Source organism: Musca autumnalis, unplaced genomic scaffold, assembly GCF_047663935.1.
Source record: "Musca autumnalis isolate F117 unplaced genomic scaffold, ASM4766393v1 scaffold_4, whole genome shotgun sequence".
NCBI lineage: Eukaryota > Metazoa > Arthropoda > Insecta > Diptera > Muscidae > Musca > Musca autumnalis.
In genome coordinates, this window is record NW_027411977.1 from 84,284,692 (window position 1) to 84,308,945 (window position 24,254).

The 24,254-nt window shown below is 35.5% G+C and overlaps 1 protein-coding gene across 19 annotated transcripts in view; it reads left to right on the forward strand.

Annotated features, from left to right (window-relative positions):
- Svil (Supervillin) overlaps positions 1-24,254 on the forward strand; it is a 1,126,087-nt gene that overhangs the window by 331,350 nt on the left and 770,483 nt on the right. Inside the window, exon 1 of one of the 19 annotated variants that reach the window (XM_073980361.1) lies at positions 18,518-18,736. The exons of the other annotated variants lie outside the window; for them this stretch is intronic. The gene's annotated coding sequence lies outside the window, so the exon portion shown is untranslated. Of the gene's footprint in view, positions 1-18,517; positions 18,737-24,254 lie in introns of those variants that run through there. 19 annotated transcript variants of the gene reach the window in all.

The window sequence follows — 24,254 nt, forward strand, 5'->3', positions numbered from 1 at the left end:
TTTGTTCTTAGGTGTAAAGTATTCTTGGCCAAAAAACAATTTTCGTACATATGAATACTGATACGTTAAGTGTATACTGACCATTTGTTATAAACTCCAATATAATTTGGAGGGTATATGTATGGTAACATGGGGAGGCCTCGTCACGTTTTTGTTAAAAATTTTGTCATATTGAAACCGTTAAAGTTTTTACCAGGGTTTCGGAGTCGAGCAATTTTGCTGGAGTCGGAGTCTGAGTCGAAAAAAATAACTCGACTCCGACTCCGGGCAATTTTTTCCACATTATAGAAAGATAACACTAAATTCAGTACACCAATTTTTTTCAAAAAACATTATTTGAAAAGAAATCTATAAGAAACAAGTAAAAAAGTATCAGTCGGCTTTGCTGACAGATATATACCCTCAGTCTGTATAAATTGAAACAATTTTTTTCCCCAAAAAAAGTATGTATGTATTTTGGGGGTTTTAAAAATTTTGGGCATTTGAACCAAAAAAAAAGTTCATTAGGATTAAAGATCAAAAGTTTTGAGGAGGAGATATTAAAAGGATCCATTCCTTTTACATTGACCATTATGGAAGTGGATCTCCAGCCACTACGTATGGCGCCAATGGGGGTTTTTACACCCTTCGGACTGTTTGCTCAAGAAGTATGCACTTGCCCCTGAAAAAACTTTTACCATCATAATTGAGGCAGTAAATGCAAGTTGCTTCAACAAAAATCAAAGCTGGTCTTAAAGTGAACTTATCCGAAATTTTGTGTGAGAGGTGCCGGATGGAGTGGACAAATATAGTCCATATTTGAACCTGATCTATATCTAGTAAACATATGTGTAAATTATGGACCAATTCGGCCACTACCTTCAGAGTTACCGTACAAAAAAAATTGTCCGAACATTTTTGAACTTTTGTGGGGGAGGTACCTGAAGGAGTGGACCGATATGACTTATCTTCGAACTTAAACTATGTACCCTCAGCATTTATGCTAACGAGGGTATATACACTTTTATACGGGCAAAATGTGCCTCATCAAAATAATGGTTTTAGACCCCAAGTATGTTTGGACGAAATGTGTTTCAGACAATTTGGAGTCGATTGAGCAATGTCCGTCCGTCCGTCTGTCTGGCTGGCAGGAGCGCACGATAACTCTCGAACGGATCAACCGATTCGGTTCAAATTTTGGCTTTCGTAATATTTTGTCCAAACTTAGTTTAAGTTCGAAGATGGGCTATACCGGTCTATTCCTTCCGGTACCTCCCACACAAAAGTTCGAAATTGTTCGGAAAATTTGTGCGCACGATAACTCTTGAAGGGAGTAACCGATTTGGTCCATACTTTGCACATCTTGAAATGTGTACCAGACTTAGATAAAGTTTCAATATGGAGTCAATCAGTCCACTCATTCGGGTACCTCCCACACAAAATTTCGGAAAAGTTCAGTTTAGGGTCATCTCTCGAATCGCTTTGATTTTTGTTTTAGCAACTTGTATTCACTGCCCCCCATACGAAGGTACAAGCTTCATTAGGGGCAAGTCCATACATCCTGAGAAAATAGCATGAAAGTGTGAGGTGGTTGGAGCGCAAGATAACTCTAGAACGGATCTGCCGATTCGGTCCACCATTTGGCCTTAGTAGTATTATGTCCAAACATAGTTTAAGTTTGAAGATAAGCCACATCGGTCCACTACTGCAGGTACCTCCTCCACAAAAGTTCAAAAATATTGTTCGTACTTTAACTCTTGAATGGAGTGGCCGAATTGGTCCATACTTTACACATCCTTATATATCTACCAAATATAGATCAAGTTCAAATACGGACTATATTTGTCCACTGCATCCGGTACCTCCCACACAAAATGTCGGATAAGTTCACTTTAAGACCTGATATCGAATCACTTTGATTTTTGTAGAAGCAATTTGCATTCGCTGCCTCAATTACGGTGGTAAAAGTTTTTTTCAGGGGCAAGTCCATACTTCTTGAGCAAACAGCCCGAAGAGTGTAAAAACCCCATAAGCGCCATATGTAGTGGCTGGAGATCCACTTCCATAATTGTCAATGTCGATCCATTCCTTTAAGTATCTCCTCCGCAAAACTTTTGCTCTTTAATCCTAAACAACTTTTTTGTCGTTTTATACAATTTTTAAAACCCCTTAAATACATACGTTTTTGGGAAAAAATTGTTTCAATATACATATCGCTCATTTACTCAAAGAGTGGCACATATCAAAAAAACGCGTTTTAAGTTGCCGATTGAAATTTGACTTCCCAACTTAAAAAGACTACTACACAAAAAAACAAATAGCTACATGGACCATCTTTTGTTAATATGTAGCCAGATATCAGTGCTAAATTTCTGGCCAAGATCAAGCATGATTTGAAGTGGTTTAGTGCTTCATAAACTCCAAAAAACTTCTTGTTGATTTATGCAAAACTCCTAGTAAATAAACTGTAACTCGTTGAGTTTTAAAGATATCAGTATGAAAATTTTACACGAGATAAATTAGAATTCGTAGAAAAAATAGAAATTGCTAACTCAGAAAAAGCATTTTTCGAGTTATGTCACTCTTTGAGTAAATGAGGGATATGTACACAGGCTGAGGGTATATCTCTGTCGGCCAAGCCGACTGATACTTTTTTACTTGTTTTTTCATCTTGTCTTTTGTGAGAAATCATCCAATGACATTGTGGTCACTTCGGATATTCGCTTTGGAACTAAAAGTCAATATTGAGCATATTAAGTAACCCAAAGGATCCCATAGCTTGTATTGCTGAGTTATGACGTAATGATTTTTTTGATTGACCCCCAATAACGCCTGAAAAACAGCTTTATAGCTTTGTTTGACGATATTGTTTCATCATTTTGAGATGACATGTTTTCAGTTAAATAGAATGAGGAATCTTTTTGTAGAATATTTTTACCTTATAGCTCACTTCCTTCCATGTCAGTTTTGTTCTTGAACTGAAAAAGAAAAACAAGAAGGGATTTTCTACAAAAATGTTGCTCCTAGAAGATTAGATTAAAATCTTTATTATAAGATGATTCCATAAAAATCTAGTAAGGACATCAAAATCTAGAAAATCGTCGATCGAGTTTATTTTTCAAATTTGTTGTCCGCTTTATGAACAAAAACGTCAGCATTTTTAATCAAAAATTTAAATTGTGACTTTTCTTGTCCACCATTTCAGTAAAATCTAAAACTTGTTACAAAATGGATCGATATGGGACCAGATTTGTAAGTCCTTGATAAGCCCACAAAATATATGACAAACGGTTTATTAGTTTTCGAGCTAGAGTTGGCTCCACAAAACGCTTTTATAAAAACAGGTTTTCGTAGACGGCGATTTGTCAAAAAAACTTTGCATATCACCAATATTTTTGAAAATTTAACATAGTTGAAGCCTAGGTTTACCCTTTTAGAACATGCTACTTGTGATTGTATATTATACAAATTAAATATTTTTGGCTAAAATTAGATGTTTTTGGACGTGGCAAAAACTATTGGCATCAAAAGATAGTTTGCGTGGAAGCTGTGGCTATATTTATCTTAAAAAATAGGTAAAAATGGGTTGAAGCCAACGTGTCTTCTTTTTGTTTTCTCTTGATTTGTGAATAAACCAAACTTTTCCCGATTTTCCTGTCAAAGTAATAGTAGAAGCAAACTAAATAAGGATAATCTCACTTGTGTATTACTTTTCAAAATGTGATCTGCTTCTACCATTAAATGATGCTGACATTTTGAAGCCAGATTTACAGTGTTTTTTGACATTTTCTTCTAATATCATTCCGCAAACAGGTTTTTCAAAAAATCGTATTTAGGATTGTAGAACTCGCGATTCTGAGTTATTTGATATATGTATGTGTCGTGCATGTAGTCTACACAGCTTCATAGAAATCTGCATCCAACTACGGAAATTTTGTGCGAACATTTTTCCAAAAATCATATTTTTCGGGTCTAATATTTGCAATCGTACTCCATTGCACTTTTTAGTTTTTTTACGTTCCGGATCCAATAAATCATTCGTCGTGAAAATCCATATACTAAAACGCGAGTTACGAGAAATTCCAAAGTAGAAAAATCACCTAAAATTGTTGTTAAAAATATCGCGTATTTTATCGCGTTTTCTGCGGATCGTTTCCACTGCAATGAAAAACTACTGCAGCATCTTCGTTTAAGTGGAAACAGAGATTTGAAAACTTCACTGATAAGGAAGCTGCATTCATTTTATCCTAAATGCTACACCCACGGTTCTTTACTGATCGCTATGAAATAAATATATATCGATGTAGATTTTCATGGTTTACACTGAAATCGTATGCGGACAAAAATTGTATGCACTTTGGACAAATTAGCGATATTTTATAGGTTTTTTAATGCTAAGATGCAGCCGATGCTACATCTTATTTATTTTTAGTTGCAAAAAATCGTCTGTAATTAAGCTCGACTTCAACGAGAAATTATTTAAAATTAATATTCAAACGACCTTCGCCCTATTAGGCAAATTTTCAAATAAAAGACATATCATATAACATATAAGTAGACAGCGGAATTTTATGCAACCCCTATTTTTGGTCCGATTCATGTCAAATTTTGGGACTGGGCATATTTTTGGCTTCTGATTACATTGCAATCGAAACATATGACATATGCAAAATTATGCAAAATGCATAAATTTTTGCATATGCAAAATTTATGCATTTTACATATTTTCTTATGCAACAAATATTTAAATAATAGGTACAAAAATGTCTATGTGTACAATTTTTCTGTTTAAAATTCTCTTCAGACAAGTCAATAAAGTAGAGAAATGTATAACCACAGACACAAACTTCAAAATACCGAAAATCGGGAGGTATCGTTCTATGGGGGCTATATGAAGGCCTGAACCTAAACCGACAAATTTTAGGTGGAAAGTTTTATACCCCCAACGAAGACTTAATACCGAATATCAGCCTTTTTGGAGGGATATTGAGAGCACATCCGTCAAAATACCAGAAATCGGGAGGTACCGTTCTATGAGGGCTATATGAAGACGTGGACCAATACCGATAAATTTCAGTTGGAAAGTTGTATAGCCCCAACGAAGACTTAATACCGAATTTCAGCCATTTCGGGTGGATATTGAGGGCACATCCTTCAAAATACCAGAAATCCTGAGGTACCGTTCTATGGGGGCTATATGAAGACGTGGACCTATACCGAAAAAATTCTGGGAGAAAGTTTAATACTGCAAATAAAGACTAAGTACTAAATTTCAGCCATTTCGGTGTAATATTAAGGCCACAACCTTCAAAATTCCGAAAATCGGGAGGTACTGTTCTATGGGGGCTATATGAAGAAGTGGACCTATACCGACAAATTTCAGGTGGAAAGTTTTATACCCACAACGAAGACTAAATACCAATTTTCAGTCATTTCGGTGGGCTATTAAGGCTACAATTTTCAAAATACCGAATATCGGTAGGTACCGTTCTATGGGGGCTATATGAAGACGTGGACCTATACCGAGAAATTTCTGGTGGGAAGTTTTATACCCCCAACGAAACCTAAATACCAAATTTTAGTCATTTCGGTGGGATATTGAGTCCACAACCTTCAAAATACCGAAAATCGGGAGGTCCCATTCTATGGGGGCTATATGAAGACGTCGACCTATGCCAACAAATTTCAGGTGGATTGTTTTATATCCCCAACGAAGACTAAATACCAATTTTCAGTCATTTCGGTGGGATATTGAAGCTACAACTTACAAAATACCGAATATCGGTAGGTACTGTTCTATGGGGCCTATATGAAGACGTGGACCTATGCGGACAGATTTCAGTTGTGAAGTTGCATACCCCTAACGAAGACTTAATACCAAATTTCAGCAATTTTGGTAGGATATTTAGACCACAATTCCTTGAATATATTTTTGCATATGGTTTTGCATATGCTCTTTTTATGCAGATATGTACAAATATGCGAAAATATGCACGATATGCAGAATATGCAAAATATGCAAAAATTTCTGGGCCTAATTCGTTTTATTTTGTAATAAAACGAGTTTCTGTCTAATCAGATTTTCTCTACGACCATCCTAACCATATATGCATTTGCATAGGATTCCGCAGTCTACATATAAGATGCAGCTCGCAATATTTATGCTAGAGCTTTATAATTTGGAACAGAAGTTTATATTACTTTTAGGATGTTTGGTATTGAAAATATATATGGGTCCACGTTTTGATATAGCCCCATATAACGGTACCTCCCGATTTTCGGTATTCAGAAGGTTTTAGCCACATTATCTTACCGCAATGGCTTAAATTTGTTACTTAGTCTTCCTTAGGGATGATATTTCTCAGTATAAACCCAAGTTTTGAAATAGCCCATCCTAAACCTGCCGATTTTCGGTATTCAGAAAGTTTAAGCCACATTATCCTACAGCAATGGGTTAAATTTGTTACTTAGTCTTCTGTGGGGCTAAACGACTCCCCTCCAGAAATTTGTAGCTACCTCTCGATTTTCGGTATTCAGAAGATTTTTACCACACTATCTTACCGAAATGACTGAAAATTAGTATTTAGTCCTCCTTGGGCCTAATAAACTTTCCCCCAGATTAGCCACTTAATCTTACCAAAATGACTGAAATTTAGTACTTAGTCTTCCTTGGGGCTAATAAACCCCCAAAAATTAAAAAGCATAGGTCAACATTTTGATATAGCCCCCATATAACGGTGCCACCCTATTTTCAGGATTTTATCCGCATTATCCTACTGAAGTAGATAAAATTTCGTATATAGTCTTCGTTCAGAATATAAAATATTCGCTATAGGTACATGTTTTGATATAGCTCTCATCGAAATAGCTAATTTTTTTTTTTAGTTTTTAATGGCGGGTTGTTAAACTGGAAGGTAAACGATACCGCCCGATGTAAAGACTTTAAATGGATTTTTCTACTGAAGTGGCTGTAACTTGGTATTTCAGATTCTCAATGGGTGGAAAACATCTATATCTCATTCGGGTTTAACCTTTTTTTTAAAGAAATTTATATTCTCCAATTAGCAGATTCCACTTCACCTAGGAAAAAACCTAGACGTGGTTGAAAAGCTTAGTACTTTCGTTAACGACGGGAACGTAATTATACCCTAAGGCCTCGACACATAAGAAGCATGACATTCTTGCTTAAGTCATATCTGATTAAAGACTAATGACCAAGCTCGACCTAATTCAAATGTGATTCTGACATTTCTTAATTCCTTTCCCAGAAATGACTTCAGCCAGCAAGCCAGCCGAGGGTATACACACTTTCATACGGGCAAAATGTGTCTCATCAAAATAATGGTTTTAGATCCCATGTATATTTGGACGAAATATGTTTCAGAAATTTTGGAGTAGATTTAGCCATGTCCGCCCGTCTGTCCATCTGTCTGTCTGGCTGGCTGGTGATCACGATAACTCTCGAACGGATGAACCGATTTGATCCAAAATTTGACTTAAGAAATATTTTATCCAAACTTAGTTTAAGTTTGTCGATGGTTATATCGTTCCGCTCCTCCCGGTGCCTAACCCACAAAAGTTCGAAAATGTTCGGAAAATTTTTGCGCACGATAACCATCAAGTGTAACCGATTTGGTCCATATTTTGCTCATCGTGAAATTTCTATCAGACTTAAATGAGGATCCAATATGGACTTAATCGGTCCACTCCTTCGGTACCTCCCACACAAAATGTCGGAAAAGTTCAGTTTAGGATCTGCTCACGAATCATTTTGATTTTTGTTGTAACAACTTGTATTCACTGTCCATACTTTCTGAGAAAATAACCCGAAAGGTATAAAACCATTATGGCTCCATATGTAGTGGCTGGAGAGCACTATAACTCTCGAACTGATCAACCGATTTGGTTCAAAATTTGGCCTTAGTCATATTTTGTCCAAGCTTAGTTTAAGTTGGGAGATAAACCATATCGGTCCACTGCTTCAGGTACCTCCCCCACAAATGTTGAAATATGTTTGGAAAACATGTGCGCACAATAATTCTTGGTGGGAGTGACCGATTTGGTCCATACTTTACACATCCTAAAATATCTACCAGATATAAATCAGGGTCGAATATCGACTATTTGTCCCCTACTTCGGGTACCTCCCACATAAAATTTCGGATAAGTTCACTTTAAACCCTGCTTTCGGATCACTTTGATTTGTGTTGAAGCGACTTACATTCGCTGCCTCAATTACGACAGTAAAAGTTTTTTCAGGGGCAAGTCCATACTTCTTGAGAAAACAGCCCAAAAGGTATAAAACACGTATGGCACCTTATGTAGTGGATGGAGAGCACTATAACTCTCGAACTTATCAACCGATTGGCCTTTGTCATAATTTTTTCCAGTTCGACGATAGGCAATACAGTTTCTGGTACAATATTTGAAAAATGTTACTAAAAAGGTATGCACGGTATCTCTTGAACGGGGCAACCAATCTGTTCCAAACTTTGGATCTCCTAATATTTTGTCCAAATTTAGTTTAAATTCTAAAATGGCCTATATCGATCCTTTCCTTAGAGTACCTCCCTCACAGAAGTTCAACATTTGTGTTTAAGTGCAGTTTAGGGTCTGTTCGAAAATCCTTTTGAAATGTATACCGATGTTGTTCTTTGTGGTCCCGTTTAAAGCTATATTATGATTTCCATGCTTCCTGACATACTGGTACAAAATTTATACGATGACCTACTGAAATAACTAGTGGGCACGTTATCTATCGAAAAGATATGACTTCGAAAATAAGGTCCACTTCCATAATGGACTAAGTCGGTCCATTCCTTTTAGTACCTCCTCCGTAACATTTTTAAACTTTAATCCTTAAACACAAGAAAGGGCCACACAATTCGGAAAAGACCCCAAATACATTCTATCTGTCAGTAGTAGAAAGTTTAAATTCAAATAGGCTGAGGCTATATCTCAGTCGGCAAAGTCGACTGATACTTTTTTTCTTGTCTTTTTGAGTTTTTGGACCAATTTCTCATGAAGTATGGATTTGCTCCCGAACAAAATTGTACCATCTTAACAAGGGCCGCATACAGAACATGTTACCAAAAATTTAAAAACGGACAGACGGGTCCTTAAACTGCACTCTTTGCAAAGATTGTGTGGAGGTACCCGAAAGAGTGGTCCTATGTAGTCAATAATTGGACATAATTCGGGGCCGTAGGAAATAATACAATGTACAACGTTTGGTGATATCGGTTTCTCCCTTCGAGGGAGGCTTTTTTCGTAAAAACGTTTTGCATAAAAATCAAAACGCTATTAAATTGCACTTTTCCCAAATATATTTCGACTTGATACATAACTACATGAAATGATACAATATGCAAAGTTTGGACCAATAAGAATCTCTCTGCGAGAATTATCTTGCGGATTTGCCATTTTGGTTGGCGCCATCAGGTTTTCTTGGAGCTTTTAGGCCAATATCTTAGGAATTATGGACTTCTGCAAGAAAAAAATTGTACCGTCATAAAGGTAGCCGCAAGGACAATTTCAAAACGATCCGAGAGGAGCTCTTAAACCCATTATTTAGTAAGGATTTTTTGGCGGGTTATAGGTTGCTCTTTCCATAACCTGAGCATACTAATTGTATCTGTTACCATATTGCCTTGCTCATCTCAACAGGTTGATGTGTCTGATGTTCCACTGTTTCTTGTTTGTTTCTCTTTTTTTTTTGCTTAAAAGACGTTTCTCGTCTCTTCTTTTCTGCCGACACGCATTGCTACTGATTGTAGAGTAGCCCTAGAGCAACACAACATTCCTGGTCATTTTGCGGCTGTTTGCATGGAGTAGGTAATACTTTGCCACTGTGCTATATGTTGCGACTGCAGCTTACCGATGTCCAACTACCGTCTTGTGTCCGTTGCTGCAACAAGGTGGTGATCCGAGTCGATGTTTATTCCTCGAAACGATTATGTTAATACAAACCATATCAGTCTCCTTCCGTTGTAATATGTGTCATTGTAGAAACAGAATTTCCGGACTATTGGACCAAAGCTATGCTCCTTTCCAATTTTGGTATTAAAATCGCCTAGAATAATTATAATGTCATGGGCAAGGCATCGGTCAAATGTTTTTTCTAAACGTTCGTAGAGCTCGATCATTACTTGTTTTGAATTTTCTATCTGAGACTATCCCAGAACCATAGAGTAACACTGTGCAACACTGAAAGTGCAAACAACTTCCAGTGGGCATTTTCTGAAAGTACATATTAAGTGTACAAAACCCCTAGTTGAGTTTCGTGTTTTTAGATCGGGTTTGGATTTTATGGCCTCATCTATATCGGGCTAAAACGACCCTTTTTCAACTGATCCGTGCTTTAGCTCATAAACTAATAAGAATTTTGCTTTGCGGTCTTCAGCAATATTGTAGTCCTAAAGTAGTAGTACTTATATATCAAACAGACGAACTACGAAAAACCGCATATAGCGCATCAAAATTGATAAAATATAGGAAAGATTTAATAATTTCTGGAATTATGGTCCGTAACTGCCAAACTATTGAGAGTTGAAAAAGTAGCCTTTGGCAAAAATTTTCCAGATAATGTCCTCAGCAATTCTTCAGAACATTCTGAAACTGTAAAACACTTACTTCATGTTGTTTAGACGGTATTTCATATCATACTTTCTACAAAACATATTTGAAACTACGTGCACACAGGCTGTTTATTCTCATATTTGAAATTTCTATGCATTGTCGATATATTCATAAAATTGCCATTGGAAATTATGGTAGAAACGTCGTGATAGAGGCATTTAACACGAATGGAATATTCTGAGGATTTGAGTATTAGATTTCACGTGATATTTTTTCTAAAGAAACATCAACGAAAAATTTAACGTTTTGGACATATGGTGCGAAATATATGAAAGTTATAGAATTTAAAGATATATTATGCATTTTGACGCAAAAAATGGATTTTTTGGAGTTGATTATTTATCCAAATATTTTCTTCAAGTTCTTATCTACAAGTTTGCTGCAGAGGTCAAAACAAGATTCGAATTGGTTTCAGATATATGTATTATCATATCATACTTTCTACAAAACATATTTGAAACTACGTGCACACAGGCTGTTTATTCTCATATTTGAAATTTCTATGCATTGTCGATATATTCATAAAATTGCCATTGGAAATTATGGTAGAAACGTCGTGATAGAGGCATTTAACACGAATGGAATATTCTGAGGATTTGAGTATTAGATTTCACGTGATATTTTTTCTAAAGAAACATCAACGAAAAATTTAACGTTTTGGACATATGGTGCGAAATATATGAAAGTTATAGAATTTAAAGATATATTATGCATTTTGATGCAAAAAATGGATTTTTTGGAGTTGATTATTTATCCAAATATTTTCTTCAAGTTCTTATCTACAAGTTTGCTGCAGAGGTCAAAACAAGATTCGAATTGGTTTCAGATATATGTATTACTACGATTTGTTTCAAAAACTCAATATTTAACCATGTTTAGATGGGGCCATAAAATCCGAACCCGATCTAAGAAAACAAAACCGTAATAGGGTATTTGTCTAGTGAGTCTCTACTTTCATAAAAACCGCATTAGAAGTTGTTTGTACAAAATTTCCTTGAAAATGTTGCACAGTGTAATTTAAGGCTATACGGCTGGCAAACTATCGATAGTACGACTAATCTGTTTCATTAGGGAATATTTGGTATAGTCTATAGGGAATATTTTGTGTAGTCCACACATTTTTCAGTTAAGTATTATTGACGACCAGGTTATTTTGAAATTTTATTCGTACTGTCTGCCCCTCACCTCGACTAAAACTATTTGCAATTTTATACCTAACACATACAAGAAACTTTAATCATTGCCGAAATCGGCAATAAACAATTTTCATTACTTAGTAAATATGTTTTCTTCTTTTAGTTTTTTTAGAGTGAATTACATTAATTTATGAACATTGATGCGTGTTGTGGTCCAAACCACCCAGACAAAAACTACTCTAACTTATTTCTTTTTTTAAAATTTGTCAGAATTATGCTGGAGTATAAAATCATTCCAGCTCATTTTTTTTTTCTGTATAAACCGGTGCACATCCCATTTTTGTGTTTTTACAAAACCATTCAACTATCTACACATAGGCTCAATTTTTTCTGAAGAAATATGCAATTTTACATATGCATAGAAAACCACTACTTTACTGCCTACCACGTATCTCAATTTCCACCCTGTTGAAAACTAAAACAAAACATCCTACATGGGATGCAATTGTTACAAACAAAAAAGTTTAAGCACACATGTTAAGAACGCATGCAATCAATACCAACAATCCACATGCAGCCATCCTGCCTTTCCGGAGAATGTAAAACTATGGCAGCTTACAGATGCTAATAAAAAGTTCAACATGCACACAGGTTCCTATTGGCATTTAATTGACTTAAGTGTGCTTTATGCAACTGAAGGTAACGACAACAAGAAAGTATGAACTAAGAGGAGTACATATGCAGGTATTGATGTCCTTCGTCCCTAAAAGCATAGATGAGTTATGTTTGAAAATGTTACTTACTTAATCCACATACTTCGCTGATACGGAATGAAAAACGCAGCAACTCACGGCAAATTAATATTTTTATTTCCAACATTAAAAAAATTTAAAAAAGCAAAAAATTTCCTTTTTAAATTTTGTAGTATTTCTCATGGCAAAACTACCCAGGTAGTGGTATCAAAATTTTCTTTATGTTGTTGGAGAAATTACAACAAAAATATTTTTTATAAAGGGACATTTCATATTCGAACAGCTGGCGTGATACCACTACCTTGGTAATTGGGCCATGAAATTTCTACAAATGTGACACATTTGCGTACATGTTAAAGGACATAATGTTACGATGGTACAATTGTTTCGGCGGAAAGTCAATACTTCCTGAGATAATGGCGCAAAAGCTTTAAAAGCCCTACCGACCCCGACTTACATGACTGATGAGTTGGATAACTTACGAATTGAGAACCCCATTTGAATAAAAATTGCACAACATAAAATTTCTTCCAATCATACATCAAGTTCCAAAGTCTATATCGGACAGCACCTTCGTGTCGTCCCACACACAAGTACAAAATTGTCACTTATGTAAGCGCACATTAAGGGCTTCTTGATAATGGTTTTGAAGTTTTTCCTAAGGTTTAAGCGATATAAAGTTTTTGGTGAGCAAGTACATGCTTGTTGGCATAATGGCTCAAAAGCTCTAAAAAACTTCACTTTGATTAACTAAAATCGTAGTGGGCACCAGGGACGACGTAGGATTTCATTACGCCTTTTCTTCTTTAAAGTGCATATCCATATATCACACACTAACTTCAGTCCCATTAAACAAGTTTTGTATTATTGTAAGAAAATAAAATTCAGAAAATTAGATTAAGAAAAAAAGAAAACATTTTTATCAGGAGTTGGGCGATACAAACTACGACTCATAGACACCGAATCCAACACGCAGTACTGTTAGAGACTATGTTTATGGTCGAAAAATATCAAGCTCGAAACAAGAATTTTCATTTAATAACAAATCGAAAGGTCGATAAAATCAACAAATAATTAGTCGAAAAATATCTCTAGAAAAGCTCGGCAACATTTTAGCTGAATCCTGAAAAAATAGGTTAAGTCCAAAAAAAAAACTCCATCTGGTACCTCAATGGTTGTAGTTCCCGCTTATTTCTATCTTGACATGACATTAAAAACTTTCCAAGGACTATGGCCGAAGACACTTCTGAAAAACAAGTAAAAAAGTATCAGTCGAGTTTGCCGACGAAGATATATCCTCAGCCTATGTGAGTCTGTAGAGAGATCGAATACGGGAAACATAACCAAAATCTTTTTCTTAAGAATTGTGTAGTAAGGGTGTTTCAGAATTTCGTGGTAGTTTAGGGTATACAAGTTCACGGTTGTGGGTGTTGCGAATAAATGCTTATGTTTTGCTAATAAATTTGACTTCGATAAAGGAAGACGGAAGATACCATTTTGGAAGTGGACCTAAGTCATTCCTTTTAACAGTTATGGTGTCAACCGTCATTTTAGTTGGTCACCGTAAGATTTAGAGCTTTGTAAACCAGACCGCTAGGAGTACCATTGGTCAAAATGTGCAATGGCTCCTCGAACAGCCCTTAAACTACACTAATGTTGAACTTTTGCGAGGGATGTATCCGAAGATGTTGTCCCAAATAGACCCTCTTGGTACTTGATATATGTACGTCTGGAAGTAATTTTAGGATATTTAAAGTTCCGGTCAAATCGGATGATTGAAATTTTGTGTTGGAAGTACCTGAAGGAGTGAATCGATATAATCCATATTCGAACCTAATCTATGTCTCGAAAAAGTCGAATTGGACTTTCGAGAGTTATTGTGCGCATGATTTTAGAGAAACATTTTGAAGTCTTGTGGGGGAAGTGCAAAAAGTGGACCGAAGTGACGTAAAGTTTGGACATAATATTGCGAGATCCTAAGTTTGGACCAAATCTCTTGATCTGTTCGATAGTTATAATAGCAGATTTTATCACTTTATGATGCACAACAATAAATTTTTCTCCTACTATATAGCAACAAGTTGATATAAAATAGGAATACAAAATTTTGATTAAGGCAGTAAAACAAATTTCTAATTGATTTTCGAGATATACTCTACGGAATCCTCTTGATATGTCGTACATTTTGTCCAATAGACATTTCATTTCGTGTACTTCTAATCCGCACAATACTGAACTTGCCTCACGACCTTTATATTTATCACAGAATTCCAAAACACAGACATTGTATAAAGAAGTAATTCAGAAGTCTCTCCTAACAAGTATAAAATTATCAGTCGGCTTTGCCGACAGAGATTACCCTCAGCCTATGTGTGGGGTCTTTTCAAAATGTTGTGGCCCTTTTTGGACATTCAAACTTGCCAACAAAAATGATGATTAGGATTACAGTTAAAAAGTGTTGCGGAGGTGATACTTGAAGAAATCGACCGACATAGTCCATTATGGAAGTGGATCTTATTTAGAAAGTCATATATTTTCGATAGATATCGCGCCCACTAGTTATTTAAGTGGGTAATCGTATAAATTTTGGGCCAGTATGCCAGGAAGCATGGACTTGTCCACGGAAAACAGTATATCGTTCTAGACATGACCACAACGAACATTTACAAACGATTTTCGAACAGAGCCTTAACTGTACTTAGGCACAAACGTTGAACTGTTATGGGAAATGTACCCTAAGAAGAAGACCTATATGGGCTATTTTAGAAGTTAAACTAAATTTGGAAAAAATATTAGGAGATTCAAAGTTTGGCCCAAATTGGTTAATCGTTTCGGGAGTTATCGTTTTCTCCAGCCACTACATAGGGTTTTTTTTCCACCTTTGGGGCTGTTTTCTAAAGAAGTATGGACTTGCCTCTGAATTACCGTCATAATTGAGGCAGCAAATTCAAGTAGTTTCATCAAAAATCAAAGTGATTTGAGAGCAGGTCTTAAAGTAAACTTATCCGAAATTTTGTGTGGGAGGTACCCAAAGGAGTGGACAAATATAGTCCATATTCAAACCTGATCTATATCTGGTAAATATATTAGGATATATTAAAGTATGAACCGAATCGGTCACTCACTTCAAGAGTTATCGTGCGCAAAATTTTTCCGAACATTTTTGAACTTTTGTGGGGGAGGTACCTGAAGGAGTGGACCGATATGGCTTATTTTCGAACTTGAACTAAGTTTGAACAAAATATTAGGAAGGCCAAATTTTGCACCGAATCGGCAAATCCATTCGAGAGTTATCTTGCGCTCCAACCCCTACACACTGTGTCACAGGGGCTTTTTGCACCTTACACTAGAGTTGTATCGTTCATGAACGAACCGGTTCCAAGGGACGATTCCGTGAACAGAACGAACGGATCCGTATCCAGCACATTCGTTTACGCCGTTCATTTAGATCCCTGATGGCCAAGACATTGCTGCTTACAAAATTGGCAGTAGAACCATCGTAATTAGTTTTACACACAAAATCTACTTTCACAAGCTGCGTTAGCACAAACATCACAAATTTGCACACACAAACCAATCAATGATTCAGTTAGCTCATATCGTTCAGTAAATCATATCGTTCATCTCGTTCTTTTAGCTTCTTTCGTTCATATTCAAAACCCCACCAGAAAACCAACTCCATTTTTATGCACACAAACAAATTCACACACGCAGCGTTAGCGCAAGCATCACAAATTCTCACATCTCGTTCTTTTAGCTTCTCTGGTTCTTTTTGCTTCTTTCGTTCACATTCAAAATCACCACCACCACGTTCAGAAAACCACCACAATTTTTTGCACACAAACAAACTCACACAAGCTGCGTTAACGCAAGCATCACAAACTGACACACACAAAACAATCAATGTAGAAGAGAACGATTTTTAACAGATAATTATGGACTGAAATGTTTTATTGAATGAAAAAGATCCAACGAACGAAGTGAAAGACCCGGATCTTTTCGGTGAACGGAATGAAAAATATCGATCCGCTCAATGAACGAGATTGCCCAACACTACCTTACAGGCTATTTTCTCAGGAAGGACTTGCCCCTGGTGAAACTTGTTCCATCGTATAGGGGGCAGTGAATACGAGTTGTTACAGCAAAAATCAAAGCGATTCGAGAGCAGCTCCTATACCGAACTTTTCCAAAATTGTGTGTGGGAGGTACCCGAAGGAATGGACCGATTGAGCCCTTATTGGAATTTTATTTAAGCCTGGTAGAAATTTCACGATGTGGAAAGTATGGACCAAATCGGTTACTCCCTTCAAGAGTTATCGTGCGCACAAATTTTCCGAACATTTTCGTACTTTTGTGGGGGAGGTACCGGAAGGAGTGGACCGATATAACCCATCTACGAACTTAAACTAAGTTTGGTCAAAATATTGCCAAAGCCAAATTTTGGACCGAAACGGTTGATGCGTTCGAGAGTTATCGTGCGCTCCAGCCAGCCAGACAGACAGACGGACGGACATGGCTAAATCAACTCCAAATTGTCTGAAACACATTTCGTCCAAACATACTTGGGGTCTAAAACCATTATTTGGACGAGGCACATTTTACCCGTATGAAAGTGTATATACATACCCTCGTTAGCATAAATGCTGAGGGTATAAAAAGCAAAGACATAAATACAACAATATAAGACATTTTTTTGCTATCATTCTTCAGTGAATGGCTATTGAATTTAACATAATGTTATATTACGATATGGTGATATAACATTTTTTTCTTTTATACATTTTTACGTATTTAACCGAATTTACAGTTTATTTCTGAACCAAAACCGATTAAATGTCAAAAAGGACAATGAAAACGGAAAAAAATCGATTAGTTGTCAAAGAGAACCGTACCTAAAATATTCTGAGCAACATTTTTGTAGAACATTTGGATGCTGAAAAATCTCATCTTGTGGTACTTTCACTACGGTTCAAGAAATAAAGGACGAAAAGGACATGAAAGGCATTCAGTTAGAAGAATGAAATGTTGTACAAAAAGATTCGCCAATCGATTTGACTAAAGACATGTCACCTCAAAATGAAGCTACAACAACGCCAAACAGAGATATGGAGCTATTTTCCCAAGTATTATAGGGAAAAAATCAAAAACTTCATCGCGCGATATCTCAGAAACTTGACCTATGGCGAAAATTTTCTTTTGGGTTCTTAGTTTACTCATCAAGGGCTTTCATATTCAAAAGAAATTATCCACCCCCCAGACTTTGAGTTCCATTTTGTGTCACAGTGTAATTGTTTTTTGATTACTTCGATTTCAATCCTGCTTAAAACATTCACACATACATTGACAAGAACTTCAAAATTTACCAATACTATTAAAAATGCAGTCGTGCATGCCCACAGTGTATGGGATACATTAATTTCTATCCTGCAAAAAACATTCACAAATATATTGACAAAAACTTCAAAATTTACCAATACTATTACAAATGCTGTCCTGCATGCCCACAGTGTATTGACCGTATAATGTATAACTGTTGGTCTGTTCCAGTACTGCAAGAATCTACTAATTTTTACTACTTTTTTCTATAATTTAAAGGAAAAATGTAAAGACCTCGACACATAAGAAGCATGGCATTCTTGCTTAAGTCATATCTGTTAAATGACTAAAGATTAGGTCGAACTTGGTCTTTAGTCTGTGTTTTGCACGGCATTAGAAGTGCCCTATGCGCTACTCATGAAACTTAAAACTTCGAAATTTGCTACCTTAAAATACTGCTTTTCATCCTAAACGTTCTGAATGCTTTATATTTACATTTTAATTCCAATTTGTTCTATTTTAGAGGATTTTCAAAATGTATTTATGTTATTCCTAAAACAATTTTTGGAACGACCCTATTATTCAATATTTTCTTTGACAATTAATTTTCAATAACAACAATGTTGTTTTTGTAAATTTGTTAGTTGTTGTAATTCTGGCATTTACCTTATATAAATTTGCCTATTTTTTTTGAACGCACACGCAATTAATTAGGTAAAGCCATAATATTTTTTTGTGCAAAGACGTTTATAAATTTTCTACAATTTAATATTTTATTTCAATAAATTATTAAAACGAAATTTGCAATTGAATTTTTTCATTAAATTACGCGTTCAAATTGTGATAATAAATCAAATTTCCCGTCATATGGAGAGAATCAGCATTATTCATTGCTCGGAATAGATTTAATTAAAGGTAATAATTTATTTGATCAAATTGGAGTCGACTAGCTAATGCGGACGATAATTCTCGAACGGATTTAACGACTATGACCAAACTTTGCCCTCATAATATAATATTAAGTTCGTAGATGGGCCATATGGGTCCATTTCTTCGAGTGCCTACACCAAAATAGTTAAACATTTTTTGTTTTTGCTAAAATTGTGTGCATAATAATTCTCGAAGGGAGCAACCGATTTGGCCCATACTTCGTAATATTTCTTCCAGACAAAGATCAGGTTGGGATATGGACTACATCAGTATATTTTTTTGTAACAATCCATAATTTCTAAAATAATTTCTCTATTGCTGTTAAAAATATACGACCGCCACTTAAAATGATTAGAGAGCAAGCTAAGAACCAAAGGGAGTACCCGACATGGTCCAAACTCTGCACATCGTAACAGTTCTTACTCCAGCAAAGTTCAAACACTTTTTTAGTAGAGTTTCGGATAAATTATTGCTTTAAGTCTGGAGTATTGCCTCATTGGTTTAACTTCATCATTACTTAATATAAAGAGTAATTTTTAAAAACGCACTGACAACCTTACAAAATTTACTGATCGCTACCACTTTTCACTTTTTGGAATGATGATTTTTTAGTGAAAAACCGAGCTCTCTAAATATGGAGTATTCTCATGTATATGAGAATCATTCTCACTTTTCGTTCGGATAAATATTAACGTTTATTTTGGATAGTTCTCGTGATTATTATTACAGCAGCAAAAAATCTTTCGTGGGAAAGTCAATATATCAGAAGCCAGAAATATTCAAATTAAGCTACAGCTACAATCCATTAGCATCTTTGTTTATATTTTCAGGCGTATAGCTAAGACCAAATCAGTTTTACGTCATATTTACACTAGAGCTTTTGGTAGGGTTAACCTCCTTTATGAGGATACTAGCAAATGCCCGCCACTTCGTATGCGGAAAAGGCATAAAATCTACATGAACAATATTTAATGTGGAAGTGGTGAACACTGACGATTCTGTTGTATTAAGACCTATTTTTAATACCAACATTTAATCGATTTAATTCCTTTAATTTCAAAAAAACATATCTGCCGTATCGCATCCCTACACAGCTACCATATTTTTTATTTCGGATTTCCAAAACTACGACCTCATATCACAGACATACACCAACAGCGACTCATATTGCAAATTTCAGACTTGACTTCTGGTTTTACTCCTTCACTTACACAGCATTCCCTCCCAATACGAATTTCCAAACACGAAACTTTATCTAACCCCTTCACAACAACAATAACGCACATTCACAATTCAAGGTTCTAGCTTCAGCGGTTTCGCCAAGAACCCGAATAGGTTCGTCAAATATAACGGTACTCCTCGACTAAGTGTTTTTTAAAAATATAACAAATCTATACTGTCCAATTTTCTTTACATTTGGACCTTGAATACTCAGAGAATATAAAAGCTTAATTTAAAAAATGTCTACTTCAATCCACTTTTATTAGAAGAGGTATTTTGAAACCTTAGAGTATTTTGAAGATTTTATGCACATTTTCCAACCCAACTCCGAACTTTATCTCAAAGTTCAGAGTGATCTTCATAACAAATATTTTTCCATTTCGTATTTTTTGTCCAAATTATATAATCCAAGCTTTGTTCCTACACCCAACACCAAATTTAGTACCATTTAGTACTTTTCGTTCACCTATAGTAGGTATTTCTCACTTTAACCGTTTACACAATACCAAAATGGTTTTGGTACCAACATGTTACCAAACTTTTCGTACACATAATTAAACGTTTCAAAGCTTACTTCCTTATTCTCAACATATATTCCGACCGCAATTAACTTTTCCAGCTTTATATGTTCCGCTGAAAGCAATTATATTACTATTTAGTACTTTTTGTATAAATAAGTGCGAATTTTCAAAAATTCATCCCTACCTCCACTCAAAACAACAATTGCAAATCTAATACCAAATTTCAAAATTCCAGTTCTAACCCTTTACAAAATCACAAATTGTACAAAATTCTGTACCATACCGAATACCAAAAGGTACCAAATTTTGTACCATTAAACACTTATCGTACACGACTTTCTAGAAACTACTTGCATAACTCAGTTCTTTCGTTCACCTAAATCCAAATTATAGCCTATGTACTTTCATTTAGCACTTTTTCATAAGTACGAATTTCCAAAGTAACCGCAATCCTACACTCCAACAGTAATCTGTTCACGCAAATACAAATTGTATCGAATTTAGTACCATTTAGTACTGTTTCGTGAACATTAGTATGATTTTTAAAGTTACCTCCATATCTCAATTCTACATTCTAACAGTAATCGTAATTCCAAGTTTTACGATTCCAGCTCTATCTTCACCCAAATCCAAATCATACTAAACTCACTACCATTTAGGACTTTTCGACCTTTGGTGCACCTTTCTTACTCTTTATCAGTGACCCTTATTCCAAATTTCAGCACTATTCGTTAATTCAAATCCAAATTGTACTATAATTAGTACTTTTCGTACACTTTTAGTTCGAATTTCCAAAAACCTGTCTTTGTTACTCTCCATCAGTGACCCTTATTCAAAATTCCAAGATTCCTGCTCTATCCGTTCACCCAAATCCAAATTGTACTAAATTTAGTACCATTTAGTACTTTTCGTACGCTTATAGTTCGAATTTTCAAAAACCCTTCTTTGTTACTCTCCATCAGTGACCCCTCATTCCAAATTTTAGGATTCCAGCTCTACCCGTTCACCCGAATCCAAATTGTACTAAATTTAGTACTTTTGTTAATCTCCATCAGTGACCCCTCATTCCAAATTTCAAGATTCCAGCTCAATCCGTTCACCCAAATCCAAATTGTACTAAATTTAGTACCATTTAGTACTTTTCTTACACTATTAGGTCGACTTTCCAAAAACCTTTCATTGTTACTTTTCATTAGTGACCTTCATTCCAAATTTCAGTATTCCAGCTCTATCCGTTCACCCAAATCCAAATTGTACTAAATTTAGTACCATTTATTACTTGTCGTACCCTTATAGTTCGGATTTCCAAAAACCTTGCATCGTTATTGTTCATCAGCGACTCTCATTTCAAATTTCAGGATTCCATCTTTATCCGTTTACCGAAATCCAAATTGTACTAAATTTAGTACCATTTAGTACTTTTAGTACACTAATAAGTAGAATTTCCAAAAACCTTTCGTCGTTACTCTTCATCAGTGACCTTCATTCCAAACTTCAGGATTCCTGCTCTATCTGTTCACCCAAATCTCAATTGTACTAAATTTAGTACCATTTTGTACTTTTCGTACACTTATAGTTCGAATTTCCAAAAACCCTTTGGTACATCTTTCTAGCTCTCTATCAGTTACCCTCATTTCAGAATTCTAGCTCTTACCGTTTGCCTAATACAAAGGGTACCATATTTAGTACCTTTTAGTACTTTTCGTACACTTCTAGGTCGAATTTCCAAAAACCCAGCCTTATCTCACCCCTACACACCAACAGCAACCTACACCCAAAATTTCAACTTTCTAGCTTCAGCGGTTTCGTCTGGGCGCTGATGAATCAGTCACTCAGTCAATCAGTCAGTCACTCACCTCACTACTCTTTTATATATGTACTAGCAAATGCCCGCTACTTCGTATGCGGAAAGGGAACAAAATATATATAAACAATATTTAATACGGGAATGGTGAATACTGGAGATTCTGTTGTACTAAGTCCTATTTTTATTACCAACTAGCGGACCCGGCGAACTTCGTCTCGCTATTAAGGAATAAAATTTCATACAAAAACTCAATTTTGATTTTTCCAATTTTCCGACTTTTCGAGAGAGATTTTCCAAAATTTTCTTCCGTAAAGACCTTCTCCTCGAAAATACGAATAACTGACAAAAAATTTTACAGAAATCGGTCTAGCCCTTCTCATTTTATGAATTACTATACATTTTTTACACCATTTTTATATATATAGATATTTTTTCGATTGTAGTCAGAATTTACAAAAAAATCTGAAGTATCGCATCCCTACACAACTACCATATTTTTTATTTCGAATTTCCAAAACTACGTATCATATTGCAAATTTCAGATTTGACTCCTGGTTTTAACCCTTCACTAACACAGCATTCCCTTCCAGTACGAATTTCCAAACACCTAACTTTATCTCACGCCTTCACAACAACAATCACGCACATTTACAATACAAGGTTCTAGCTTTAGCGGTTTCGCCCAGAACCCGAATAGGTCCGTTAAATTGTCGGCATTCAAAATGGCCATAAAAATCCAAAATGACCATAAAAATCCACGTTTTCGTACATCCCCATATAACGGTACCTCTCTACTTAGTGTCTTTTAAAAGATTACTTTCTTATATTCAACATATATCCTAACTCCAATTCACTTTTCCAGCTTTATCTGTTCTCCTGAAACCCATTATAGTACTTTTTGTATAAATAAGTACGAATTTTCAAAACCTCCTCCCTACCTCCACTCTAAACACCAATTGCTAATCTAGTACCGAATTTCAAAATTCCAGTTCTACCCTTTACAAAGTCACAAATTGTACAAAATTCTCTACCATATAGCAAATACCAAAAGGTACCAAATTTTGCACCATTTAGCACTTTTCGTACACGATTTTCCAAAATGTACTTTCATATCTCAGCTCTATCCGTTCACCTAACCCCAATTTATAGCCAATGTAGTTCCATTTAACAACAGTAATCTGTTCACGCAAATACAGCGAATTCCGTACCAGTTAGTACTGCTTCGTTCACATTAGTACCATTTTCCAAAGCTTCCTCCATATCTCAATTCTATATTCTAACAGTAATCTTAATTCCAAATTTCAGGATTCCAGCTCTTCAAATCCAAATCCAAATCATACTAAACTCACTACCATTTAGGACTTTTCGACCTTTGGTACATCTTTCATACTCTTAATCAGTGACCCCCATTCCAAATTTCAGGATTCCGGCCCTATTCGTTAACCCATATCTAAATTGTACTATATTTAGTACTTTTCGTATAAGTTTAGTTCGAATTCCAAAAACCTTTCATTTTTACTCTTCAACAATGATTCTCATTCGAAATTTCAGGATTCCAGATCTATCCGTTCACCAAAATCCAAATTGTACTAAATATAGTATCATTTAGTAATTTTCGTGCACTTATAGCTCGAATTTCTAAAAACCTTTCTTTGTTACTCTCCATCAGTGACCCTCATTACAAATTTCAGGATTCAAGCTCAATTCGTTCACCCAAATCTAAATTGTACTAAATTTAGTACCATTTAGAACTTTTCGTGCACTTATAGTTCGAATTTACAAAAACCTTTCTTTGTTACTCTCCACCACTGACCCTAATTTCAAATTTCAGGATTCCAGCTCTATCCGTTCATCCAAATCCAAATTGTACAAAATTTAGTACCATTTAGTACTTTTCGTACCCTTATAGTTCGAGTTTACAAAAACCTTCATTGTTACTCTTCATCAGTGACAC